This window comes from Schistocerca gregaria, chromosome 8 (assembly GCF_023897955.1).
Source record: "Schistocerca gregaria isolate iqSchGreg1 chromosome 8, iqSchGreg1.2, whole genome shotgun sequence".
Classification (NCBI taxonomy): domain Eukaryota; kingdom Metazoa; phylum Arthropoda; class Insecta; order Orthoptera; family Acrididae; genus Schistocerca; species Schistocerca gregaria.
In genome coordinates, this window is record NC_064927.1 from 92,503,366 (window position 1) to 92,515,755 (window position 12,390).

General features: G+C 44.8%; 1 protein-coding gene across 4 annotated transcripts in view; it reads left to right on the forward strand.

Annotated features, from left to right (window-relative positions):
• The window catches only part of LOC126284112 (max-binding protein MNT-like), a 543,977-nt gene that overhangs the window by 463,194 nt on the left and 68,393 nt on the right, over positions 1 to 12,390 (forward strand). The window lies entirely within an intron of this gene.

A 12,390-nucleotide genomic window follows, 5' to 3' on the forward strand; every position in this document is an offset into this window, starting at 1 on the left:
AGACTACGTGGACGGACCGAGTAATCGAATTCGGGAAAACTAAGTACCCTCCGCCACACAGAAGTGGGCTTGCGGAGTAGAGTTACAGATGTAAAAAAAAAGGTTGGATAACGTAACTACTGCAGGGATCAGTTGATACGATGTATCCTGCGGCATCAGTCGAGGGAAGTGTGCGTGCGTTTGTTCGGTGGGGGGTGTCCAACCCGTGGGTCTCATGCACCTCGAAGTAAGTATCACTGAGGCCCAAGAAGTGAGCATGTATTACACGATCGGTAAAAAAAATGTATCTAATGTTGTGATAAATTAAATATTTTCAGTTTGAAATTTCTGCCATGATGCTCCGTCCCGTTCTTAACAATGCCGCACATGCTATACTTGAATCCCCAGAATCTAGGTCTTATAACTGGCCAATCCGTCAGACGCTCTGGTGTGCTTTCTTATGGCAACTTCAGTTGCAACTGCCAGACTAAAGATTTAGAGGAGAATAATAAAGTTCATTTATGGAAATATAAGGATATTATGTGTTATTTCTGTACAAGTGTGGTAAAGAACCTTTTTCACCCTAGTTCTACAAGTCGGTAGAAGTTAGAATTAGGCATGTGGAATTATTCCATTATAACAGGTTTAATTTTATGTCATTTACATTCCTACGAATACGGTCGAACGCTCTTTTACGAAATGTTTTTACTTTCGTGTTTACTTTCTGCCTTATCAGATGATTGGTAGAAAGAGACGACCTTTAATTCATTTCAATCCAGTTTCTTCACTCGACAACCCACCGACTAGCTTACTATCGGTTTAATCATCGTCAATTCCAGGAGTTATTCAGAAGTTTAGATGCCGACTATGGTGATATATTTTACAGAAGTAAGGTCGCTCGGTCGAGACCAGATGTCAAAAAGATCTTCCATGATATTAAAAGCAAGATCTGTGACAGAATTTGACGGTACCAACTGGGTGACAGATTTAGCATTTGTGGCAGGTTTGACTGTTGATTGTGGTGGCTAAACAGGCGTCTTCAAAGTAGCAATCTACTAGAGGTACAATGATTCAAACAAGAAGCGCGTACCAAATGAAACTGAAATTAATGCAAACTGTAGTCATTGGAAACAATTTTTTCAATACATCACGTTGGCCAAACACAATCCTAAAGACAGAATGAATACACAGCCGTACTTTTCAATTTGATAGAAGAATTTAAAATATATTTCAGGATTTTCGTTATAGATGTCGTCTTTGTCTGCAAGCATGTTTGTGAACAGTTGTTTTCAAAAGTAAAGGTCACATCGAGTAAAAATAGAACCAAAATCTCGGATAAACACCTTGAGACAATTGCAACTCGTTCGATCGAACCTACATTAGTTTCCTAAATTCAAAGTCAAATGTCACATTAGTTCTATGATTGGTAATTAATTATATATAAAGTTATTAAGAAACAAATACATAAAATGTCAAATTAACTAAATCTTATACCGAGGACGGCGGTTGAAACCCGCGTCCAGCCATCCTTATTTAGGTTTTCCGCGGTTTCCCTAAATCGCTACAGCAAATGCTGGAATGGTTCCTTTGAAAGAGCACAGACAATTTCCTTCTCCATCCTTGACACAATACGAACTTGTGCTCCGTCTCTGATTATCTCGTTGTCGACGGGACGTTAACACATTCTTCTTTCCTTCCTTCCTTCCTTTTAATTCCATCTTGCTGTTTTAAATTAATGACTCATAAACAAGTATACCCTTAATAACTTAAATGTGTTAACTACATACTTCTGACCTTGCCCGGCGGAGATTGTTAGTGTTGAGTATATTATGTGTGACCCAAGAATACTCATCTTTTTACATTGTGGCCTAGATAAGCTAAAAGATTTGACATCCCTGCCGTAGAGGGCAGCAGTAAGCTGTTTCAAATACGTGTAGGTTGCAGTAGTTATGCAGAGAAGAAAGAGACGTTCATTGTATATTTTAGCGGGGAGAGGTATAATAAGCCAGCCTTCGCAGAGAAGGCAACCACCTTACGATGGAACTGCGTGACATGTACCGACGTTTTTACACAACATACGCGTTTTTGGCATATTCAAGGCTATGCGGTAATTAAACAGGACATATTCGTAGAACGCTACTTTGAATACGAAAATCACTAAATACGGTAGTTTAGCTCCACGTGTTGCCTGCTCGGTTTGATTCCACCAGCCAATCACAGCGCAGGACATAGGACGTCATGCAATGTTTTTCTGTCAACAAATACACGAATGCGACAAGAAGGTTCCGTTTAAAAGTGATGATTTGGTTCTCTGAGGGCAAAAACCACGAATGTGATTTGAAGAGAAGGTATTTATTGGAATGAAGGTTATCGTGTTTTGATCTGTAGTGTAGTCCCAGTGCTAGCGTAGTCTGGAAGACGGTAATTTTGTTGTGGGTGGGCGAAGCCAACGAATCTGATTCCATAATAAGATTTCATTCTCCTGCACTTGTGTCGGATGACTTAAATTCTTCCATATAGCATAGTAACATCAGTGATGTTTGTCTTACCAGAGTAGTATTGTGGTTGGCAGTAAGATCAGATGCCGTCGTGTTCAGTTACGTGTTTGTGAAACTAAATTGTATTTGGTGGGTTTTCGTTTTTAACGCGTACTGCAAAAAATAGCGGAGCATTGACGATTTCTCAAAAAAGCAGTGCCGCCTTTTTACGACCAACTGTGCATAACATTATAGATATTAATGACTGATGATTGCAAATGTGATGAAGTAACAAAAGGAGATATAAATCACTTTCTTCGCATGTAAGTTGCATGAAAATCGGGAAACCCATATTCTTGCAATAGTTAATGAGATATCATTATACATTACCTACTAATAAGGTAATTCTTTTTTATTAAAGTGATGTATTATAATGGCTGCCAACCTTTCTGAGACCATTACCCCTGATTGTACTCAGATATTAGCTAGTACCTCCCCCTCCTTTCCGTTTGTTACCCCTCCCCCCCCCCCCACCACCACCACCACATTATCGACAACTTTAGCTCATAACTAAACAGTAGAATGAGAGACTTTCATGGAACACATTTTAGGCGCGGTGCTAACATGGTAACTGGCTGACAAGACAGCAACATGCCCTCTGCGCGAATGGAGCTTCGCGAGCCGCATATGCGACGGCGCTCACGGAGCTGTTTCCCAGGTGCAGAGCTGAGCAGGACGCAAGAATTACCTGTACCTGTAACAACTACTTCCGTCGCCTTCTTGGCAGTCGTCTTCACTGCAACAAGTTTGCTTCCGATTGCATGACCTTGTAACGTAACCGTTCGGTAGGGTTTTTCCTTCCATTCACATTGCCATGTTCGTTAAATTAAAAACCGTTTACGTCACTGTCGTGCTTATTAAAGCCACAGTGCAGCGCACAAGCATGCTTTGGAAAAGGTCCACTTACGGAAGATATCCTACAACGCTCGGAACCAGTGCCATACCACAAAAACGCTTGTTACACGACGTAACTGTGCGTGTTGGAGCTGTAGAAATAGAAAATACGCAATAGCGAAAGGAACTAAGCTAGTCAATTTTACGTCTGAAACACCAGTAAATTTAATTACTGAGAGTTGTGGAACTGGGTTTAAAAAGGTTAGGGGTCAAATGATGAGTCTTGAGTCCAGAAAATTTGCGGAATTCAGGCATATCAGAACTTTGTCTGTTGCTAATATTTCGGTTGCGAACAGTTCAGGTATCTCCAGAACGCTCTGGAAAGACTGAAGGTACAACGCTACCGCGGCAGCCTCTGTGAATGATGTATCACAAATTCTGGTCGACATGAAAATAGTACCGTTGTCTGTGGAAGTTAACTATTACCACTGCCGTATTTAACATTTTGTTGAGGTTAAAGTCGTAATTACAGTTAATTAAATAATTCGTCAAACGTATTTCAGCGACCGCCGAAAACCGAATCCCCTAAGGATGAGACATGTTACGATCTGGACGTTCTCTTAATCGACATAGCACGGCCACCTGAATACGGCGATCGGTCGCGACTGATTTATCTGGCTATGGCAGACAGGCATAGCGTCGATGTTCCAAGCAAAGTTCTCGAGTTATTGATAAGGAAGTCCTATATGCAACGAATCTTATAGATGCCTACTTCCGTAGAATGAAGTTATTCTTCACAGAACCGAAGGCAGTGGTTATCTGTGATACAGTCGAAAAAATAACCTTTACTTATTGCCAGATAGAATAGGATCTATTTTAGAAGATACATTCCCTAGAAACGGTAGGAAGACCGTGGACTTGGAACATTCACTCTTCAGGTTCTCAAGTGGGACACTCATCTTCTGTTTGAATTGCGAAGCTGAGTGGATCTTCCATGCTGCGTAGCCATTATCTTCAAAAACTTTTTTGAAGTGTTCCAGATGTTCTTCAGGTATACCAGTGGTCGTCAAAATTTTTTGGTCGCGAGGCAATACTGATGTTGTCGGCCGGCACCTTGGGCCGCCTATTTAACGCTCTTGTTATTAGTTAATAATGAGCCCCCGATAGACCAACTACAGTAGGGGCGCGTTAAGTTGGCCACCAACCCGCAGAATCGTTAAAAGTCGGCTCCGAGATGATCGTCTCTGTAATGTTAATCAGGACTTCATGTTACTTGATGCCGAAAGTTATATCATAGCAGCTGCTTGGTACTACGTTCACGCACGCTGGAAGTGCAGACACAACATTCCATCTCTCTCACCCTCTACCTCCGTAGCAGCTGTACTGCTTACCCCTGTACTCTGTGGTGAGCGGCCAACTTTACTCAGCTCACAGCCTAATGAACCAGCAGTACGAAATCTACACTCGGCAGTTAATTGTTAGATGCATATTCTTATAAAGTGCAGCGGAGAACCGCGGGCCGCAAGAATACTTGATTCGAGCCGCAGTTTGGCGACCACTGACGTAGGTGGTCCTTGTCAGCAATCGTATGTGCGTGGGTACAAGCGTTTTCGGGACACCGTGGGTCTTCGCACCTTCATGACAGGTGTGCGCTCGCAGATACGGATCTGTATGTGTAGGCTAGCGAAACACACCGTGTCCCAGGGTGCCGTCGGGATATCTGGCAAAGCTAGAAAGCTGGCCATCCGCCCTTTTCCAGTTCTGCGGTAAATTGGATGTTCGCGCGAATAGAACTCAGGTATTTCAAGAATTTAGGGAGTTTCTCATCGTCACGAAGATTTGCAGTGAGAATAAGGAGTTCTATATGAAAATCGCCTGTATCTTTCTTCAATTCAGCTACAATACTGACGACTGTTGGTGTGATTTGACCCTGACGGCAGCGGCAGGTAATATCGCCGGCCTGCTACCGCGATAGCTGGGTACTGTGATTGCGAACAGTTGGACGCTCGTTCTAGCGGCCAAAGGCGTCGGGTACTGTTAAGCCTCTGTTTTAATCGGCAGCAAAAAATGACTGCAGCGGCCGGCAGCAGCCTCTCTCGGCGCCTTCTCTGTCTGCTTCTGTCGCTAAAATCCTTCGCTTCCATCCGTGGCCGCTACGTGGTTTAGGTGCGACTCGAACGGAAAGGAACGACAGTGTTACAACCTGTAGCACACAGGTCGCCGCCTCCGTTGGTAGAAACGGTGCGAGTCGCGTCGGACGGGGCGTAGCGGCCAGTGTGGGCGTGGGCGGCGGGGGCGACAGCTGAGAGCCGCGCCGCGTCTCGGGCCGGTGCCGGTCGATATGACAGGCGGCAAAGGTCGCGCCGCGCGGCAGGGCGGGCCTCCCGAAATAGCCGCCGACCTGCCCCACGGCCGCGCACCCACTTGCAGCCGCGCGCACTCACCCTGCGTCGCCACGTCGCTACCTGACGAGAGCACTTATTTGACACAATATTCGGCAGCCTACCACGAGAAATGAGAGACCGCCTTTCTCTCATAACGTCTACTTCAAAACACCATCTCTTTTCCTTCTACTAATGGAAACATTACATTCACTCACTCACTCAGATAGCTTCATAGTTCCATGTGCATTCACATATCTGTTGGAAAACCTCGGTATTCGCTATTACACACACTACTGGCCATTAAAATTGCTACACCAAGAAGAAATACAGACTATCAACGGGTATTCATTGGACAAATGTATTATACTAGAACTGACGTGTGACTACATTTTTACGCAGTTTGGGTGCATAGATCCTGAGAAATCAGTACCCAGAACAACCACCTCTGGCCGTAATAACGGCCTCGATACGCCTAGGCATTGAGTCAAACAGCAATTGAATGGCGTGTACAGGTACAGCTGCCCTTGCAGCTTCAACACGATACCACAGTTTATCAAGAGTAGTGACTGGCGTATTGTGACAGGCCAGTTGCTCGGCCACCATTGACCAGACGTTCTCAATTGGTGAGATATGGAGAATGTCCTGGCCAGGGCAGCAGTCGAACATTTTCTGTATCTGGAATGGCCCATACAGGACCTGCAACATGCGGTCGTGCATTATCCTGCTCAAATTTAGGGTTTTGCAGGGATCGAACGAAGGGTAGAGCTACGGGTTGTAACTCATCTGAAATGTAACGTCCACTACGCGGGGTGATACGCCATTATGGCGATGACGAATACTCCCTTCCAATGCGCGTTCATCGCGATGTCGCCAAACACGGATGCGACCATCATGATGCTGTAAACAGAACCTAGATTCATCCGAAAAAAAAGACGTTTCGCCATTCGTGCGCCCAGGTTCGTCCTTGAGTACACCAACGCAGGCGCTCCTGTCTGTAATGCAGCGTCAAGGGCAACCACAGCCATGGTCTCCGAGCTGATAGTTCATGCTGCTGCAAACGTCGTCGAACTGTTCGTGCAAATCGTTATTGTCATGCAAACGTCCCCATTTGTTGACTCAGGGATCGAGACGTGGCTACACGATCCGTTGCAGCCATGCGGATAAGATGTCTGTCATCTCGACTGCTAGTGATACGAGGCCGTCGGGATCCAGCACGGCGTTCCTTATTACACTCCTGAATTTACCGATTCCACATTATGCTAACTGTCATTGGATCTCGACCAACGCGAGCAGCAATGTCGCGATACGATGAACCGCAATCGCGATAGGCTGCAATCCGACCTTTATCAAAGTCCGAAACGTGGTGGTACGCATTTCACCTCCTTACACAAGGCATCACAACAACGTTTCACCAGGCAACGCCGGTCACCTGCTGTTTGTGAATGAGAAACTTTCCTCATGTCAGCACGTTGTAGGTGTCGCCACAGGCGCCAACCTTCTGTGACTGCTCTGAAAAGCTAATCATTTGCGTATCACAGTATCTTCTCCCTGTCGGTTAAATTTCGCGTCTGTTGCACGTCGTCTTCGTGGTGTAGCAATTTTAATGGCCAGAAATGTATTTCTACCGTCCGCTCAATCATTCAAGTTTTGTATGCTTCTGTCGACCTTTACTGCCCGCACTTTGTTCGTCTGTTCACTGAGGTGACAGAAGTCGTGGGATAGCGATATGCACATATACAGATGGCGGTAATATCGCGTACACGTGTAAAAGGGTAGTGCATTGACAGAGCTGTCATTTGTACTCGGGTGATTCATGTGAAAACGTTTCCGGCGTGATTATGATTGCACGATGGCAGTTAAGACTTTGAATATTCTATTATGGAAATCGTCACGGAATTCAATATCTGGAGATCGACAGTGTGAAGAATGTGCCGAGAATACCACGTTTCAGAGGTTACATATCGCCACAGCCAAAGCAGTGGCCGACGGCCTTCACTTAATGGCGGCATTTCCTTAGAGGTGTCAGGGATAGTAACCGGCCAACACTGCATGAAATAACCGTCGAAATCAATGTGGGAAGTACGATGAACGTATCCCTTAAGACAACGGTAATGGGCTGTGGTAGCAAACGACCTTTGCTCATAGCACTACTTCGCCTAGAGCGCCTCTCCCGGGATCGTGACCATATCGATTATATTCTAGACGTCTGGAAATCTGTGGCCTGGTCAGATGAGTCCCGATTTCAGTTGACGAGAGCTGATGGTAGGTTCGAGTGTGGCGCAGACCGTAGGAAGCCGTGACCCGAGTTGTCAACAAGGCACTGTGCAAGCTGGTGGTGGCTCCATAATTACATGCAATGCACACGGCACCCTTGTCGAACTGAACCTATCATTGACTGAAAATGGTTATCTTCGGCTACTTGAAGAGCATTTGCAACCGTTGGTGAACATCATGTTCCCAAACAAGGATCGAAATTTTATGGATGGCAATTCACTGTGTGACCGTGCCATAATTGTTCGCGATTGGTCTTAAGAACATTCTGGATAATTCGAGCGAATGATTTGCCCAGCCAGATCGCCCGACACGAATCGCATCGGACATTTATGGGGCATAATCGAGAGGTCAGTGCGTCCAAAAAATCCTGTACAGGCAACACTTTCGCAGTTACGGACGGCTATAGAGACAGCATGGCTCAATATTTCTGGAGAGATGTTTCAGTGACATGATGAATATATGCCACGCCGATTTGGTGCACAACATATTGCAAAACAATGTCCCGTGACTTTTGTCGCCTCATTGTATACGCGTGGCTTTCTCGGTGAAATATCTACAGTTATTTATTGACAACAACAATACGTAGTTACGTACAACGTCGGTGAGCTGAGCACCGGAATTACACAAGCACCAGAGAAGTTTAACTGAAGAATACAAGTCCAGGTAGAATCGGATCATATGCTACGTTGTCCAAGCCTGTGAGTGGAACCTTGACGAAGCGCGGCCGGTGGACAAGAAAGCGAGGCCGCGCTTGCGACATTCCGCTGCCATCGAGACGGCGCCCAAGACGTACGTTGCGGTCGTGGTGGCGCGCTCCAACACTCGATCTCGAGCGGTGCTTCTCCTCGAGCACAAATAAGTAATGCAACACATTTTTTCCGGTGCGACGGCCTTACCCCACCTTACTTGGAGAGTCTCTATGCACGCGTGGTACCACTCTACTGGTCGAAGTCGGTGCAAACGTCTTGCAGCAGCAGTAACTTCCCTTTCATTCACGTACTGCTTCCGGCGGAGTGCATGTGTTATTTGGCCAAGCAGATGGGTATCGGAAGGTGGGAGATCCGGGTTGTCAGGTGGATCAGAAAGAACAGTCAAATTAAGTTTTGTGAGCTATTCTGACAGTGCGCAGAGTTGTGTTAAGGCCTTGCTTTTGCATTTCTGTGACGAAGTAACACGCTGAAGTCGTTTCTTGAAATTTCTGAGGATAATATTGCAGGAGTCACAGCTGTGTGCGGCCGCCCGGCACAGATTTTCGCGACCTTGTTGCGATGATGACACGCCTCACCCAACGACTCATCGTGCTTTTGATCACTGCCAGGTCTCCGTAGACATTGTGCAAGCGCCTGTGAATATCTGCGATGCTCCAGTTTTTCAGCAACTGCTCGGAACGCACCTTCTTTACGGACGCCATTTTGAAGGGTACGTATAGCGCTGCTACGTATCGGTACTTTATGAAACTATAGCGGCTGAAGCGTAAATACTTCACGATGTCCCGCAACAAATTGCACATTTTCTCTAGCGAAATTGAAATAAATCTGTGGAATTTCTTATTGAATGCACCTGGTATTCCAATCAATTTCGTCTCACCCCTATATTGTTCATTTTTTAGCGCAGAAGAGACAGCGATTCGAGTGACTCAAATCTTGCAGCATTGCAGAAGCTGCTTAGATAATATTAGCGTATTGCAGTCTACTGAAACCTCATCCGAAAATCATTTCAGAATAAACGAGAGGTATGAGGATCTTCTCTGTGCGGGGCCGGTTTATGTAGGACTGGTTTTCAATGACGAGGTCGACCTGTTGGTCAATTTGAGGCGAGCAGAAGGACGATAACTGCCTCAGTGAGTGTGTGTACCAACCGTGGTTCGACTGGAGACCAGGACGACAACACTTAACGTGCAGCCACATCAGTAGTTCCCTCCAGCGGATAATTATCCCTGGGCTGTTGAATGACACTCTCGAAAGGGTGTAGGCAAAGTGTTTTCCATTCTGGGTTACCGACGACTCTTAACTGTTTTGCAATAGGAATCATTATTATCACAATTTCAGGAATGTGTCACATTTAATAAACTTGACTTCTTTTCGCGGATAAAAGTCTTTTCCGTACGCTGCTATCTTCAGCGGTATAGTACCTAGCTGTTAAGCATAGTTTCTAGTGTCATCTACCCACGTTCTGCTAGCCGTGTGTATGTCTCTTACTTCTTTGACCCCACCAAAGAGCCTCCTTTCACCCTGTACTGACCATCCACTTGGCTACATGTTACTCCCACCTCTTCTTCATTTTCGTCGCAGTCATAATTATGCCTCTCACTCCAGCATGTTCCCTGTTTCATTTCTTAGTGTTTCTGTCACCCATCGTAATTTGCAACTTGGTGCCGAGGAACCATCAGTTTTAGTTTTTGAATTCTAGTCACTTTAAAAGTCCATGTCTCGCTTTCTTCAGAGCAGCTTGAAAAACGCAGACACGTTTAGTCAGTTGCACCCGAGAACCCTTCGATTGAGGATTCGAAAAACAATAACAATGCACACCCTTCTCAGACCGACGACCACTTAAGAAGCACGAATATAAAACAGCAAAAATTATCGAATGGTATGTGTATACTGCCATTAAAAGTCAGTCCTTGGTTTGTTTCCTTTACTAATGTTTCCTACTTGTGACAGTGTCTTTCTTTTGCTGTTCTGATAAAAGGCTGTCTCAAAGTACCTGCTGTTTGCGAAAGAAGAGAACAGCGTGTATGTACGTCCGTGAACGACAGACACACAGTTTGTGAAAGCGCTAGTACCACTAGCGGTTTTCTTAGAGCGCGAGGCGACAGTAACACTCCTGCGGAACACAGAAAGAGATGCGCCTGAGTGCACCAGGGCGTCAAAGCGCGCGAGATCGTAATCATCGCCTTCTTCCTTGACTGTTCTCAACTCAAAGGACGCGGACGTAACATGTCGTAGAGTGTAGGTGGCCGTGTCGCGAAACTGACAACGATGCGACCTGACGACGATGGTCTTTCCTACAGTGAACAAAATTAACGCAACGCTATACTGTGTTTGCTGCAGCGTATCCTAACTGAAGTCACAGCTGATTTTCTGTAGTATACAAACTAGTAGATCACATCGCTTCGTTGTAATGTTTCCATCACACGGTGCTTCTACAACTTCAGTCTTATATATCGACCAGTTGGATTTGATCGTTTTCCATTTTATCCGCAAACACAGTCTTGCCTTGCAGAGTGGACTCGTTTTCTGAGGACTTCTCACTGGTACAGCTTTGGTTGTTAACTTATTCAAGTAACGTTACAATATCGCGGCCCACATTATTAGCTACTTCTCACAATGTTTGTAATCATATGTTGTCTCATTACAGCCTGTATTTTTTGTTTTCCCACTAACTTCACTCTCCTTGTGCTCATCAGCCCCAGAATTCGCTTCATCAGTCAAATTTCGCAGATATCATTTCTCTGTTAGTGGAGTGAATCTTGGTCTCCTCTATACGAGCAATTAAGTTGTCTTAAAGATCTTGTTGTTGTTGTTTTCTTCAGTCCTGGGACTGGTTTGATGCAGCTCTCCATGCTACTCTGTCCTGTGCAAGCTTTTTCATCTCCCAGTATCTACTGCAACCTACATCCTTCTGAATCTGCTTAGTGTATTCATCTCTTGGTCTCCCTCTACGATTTTTACCCTCCACGCTGCCCTCCAATGCTAAATTTGTGATCCCTTGATGCCTCAGGACATGTCCTACCAACCGATCCCTTCTTCTAGTCAAGTTGTGCCACAAACTTCTCTTCTCCCCAATCCTATTCAATATCTCCTCATTAGTTACGTGATCTATCCACCTAATCTTCAACATTCTTCTTTAACACCACATTTCGAAAGCTTCTATTCTCTTCTTGTCTAAACTATTTATTGTCCACATTTCACTTCCATACATGGCTACGCTCCATACAAATACTTTCACAAACGACTTCCTAATACATAAATCTATATTCGATGTTAACAAATTTCTCTTCTTCAGAAACGCTTTCCTTGCCATTGCCAGTCTACATTTTATATCCTCTCTACTTCGACCATCATCAGTCATTTTACTTCCTAAATAACAAAACTCCTTTACTACTTTAAGTGTCTCATTCCCTAATCTAATTCCCTCAGCATCACCCGATTTAATTTGACTGCATTCCATTATCTTCGTTTTGCTTTTGTTGATGTTCATCTTATATCCTCCTTTCAAGACACTGTCCATTCCGTTCAACTGCTCTTCCAGGTCCCTTGCTGTCTCTGACAGAATTACAATGTCATCGGCGAACCTCAAAGTTTTTATTTCTTCTCCATGAATTTTAATACCTACTACGCATTTTTCTTCTGTTTCCTTTACTGCTTGCTCAATATACAGAT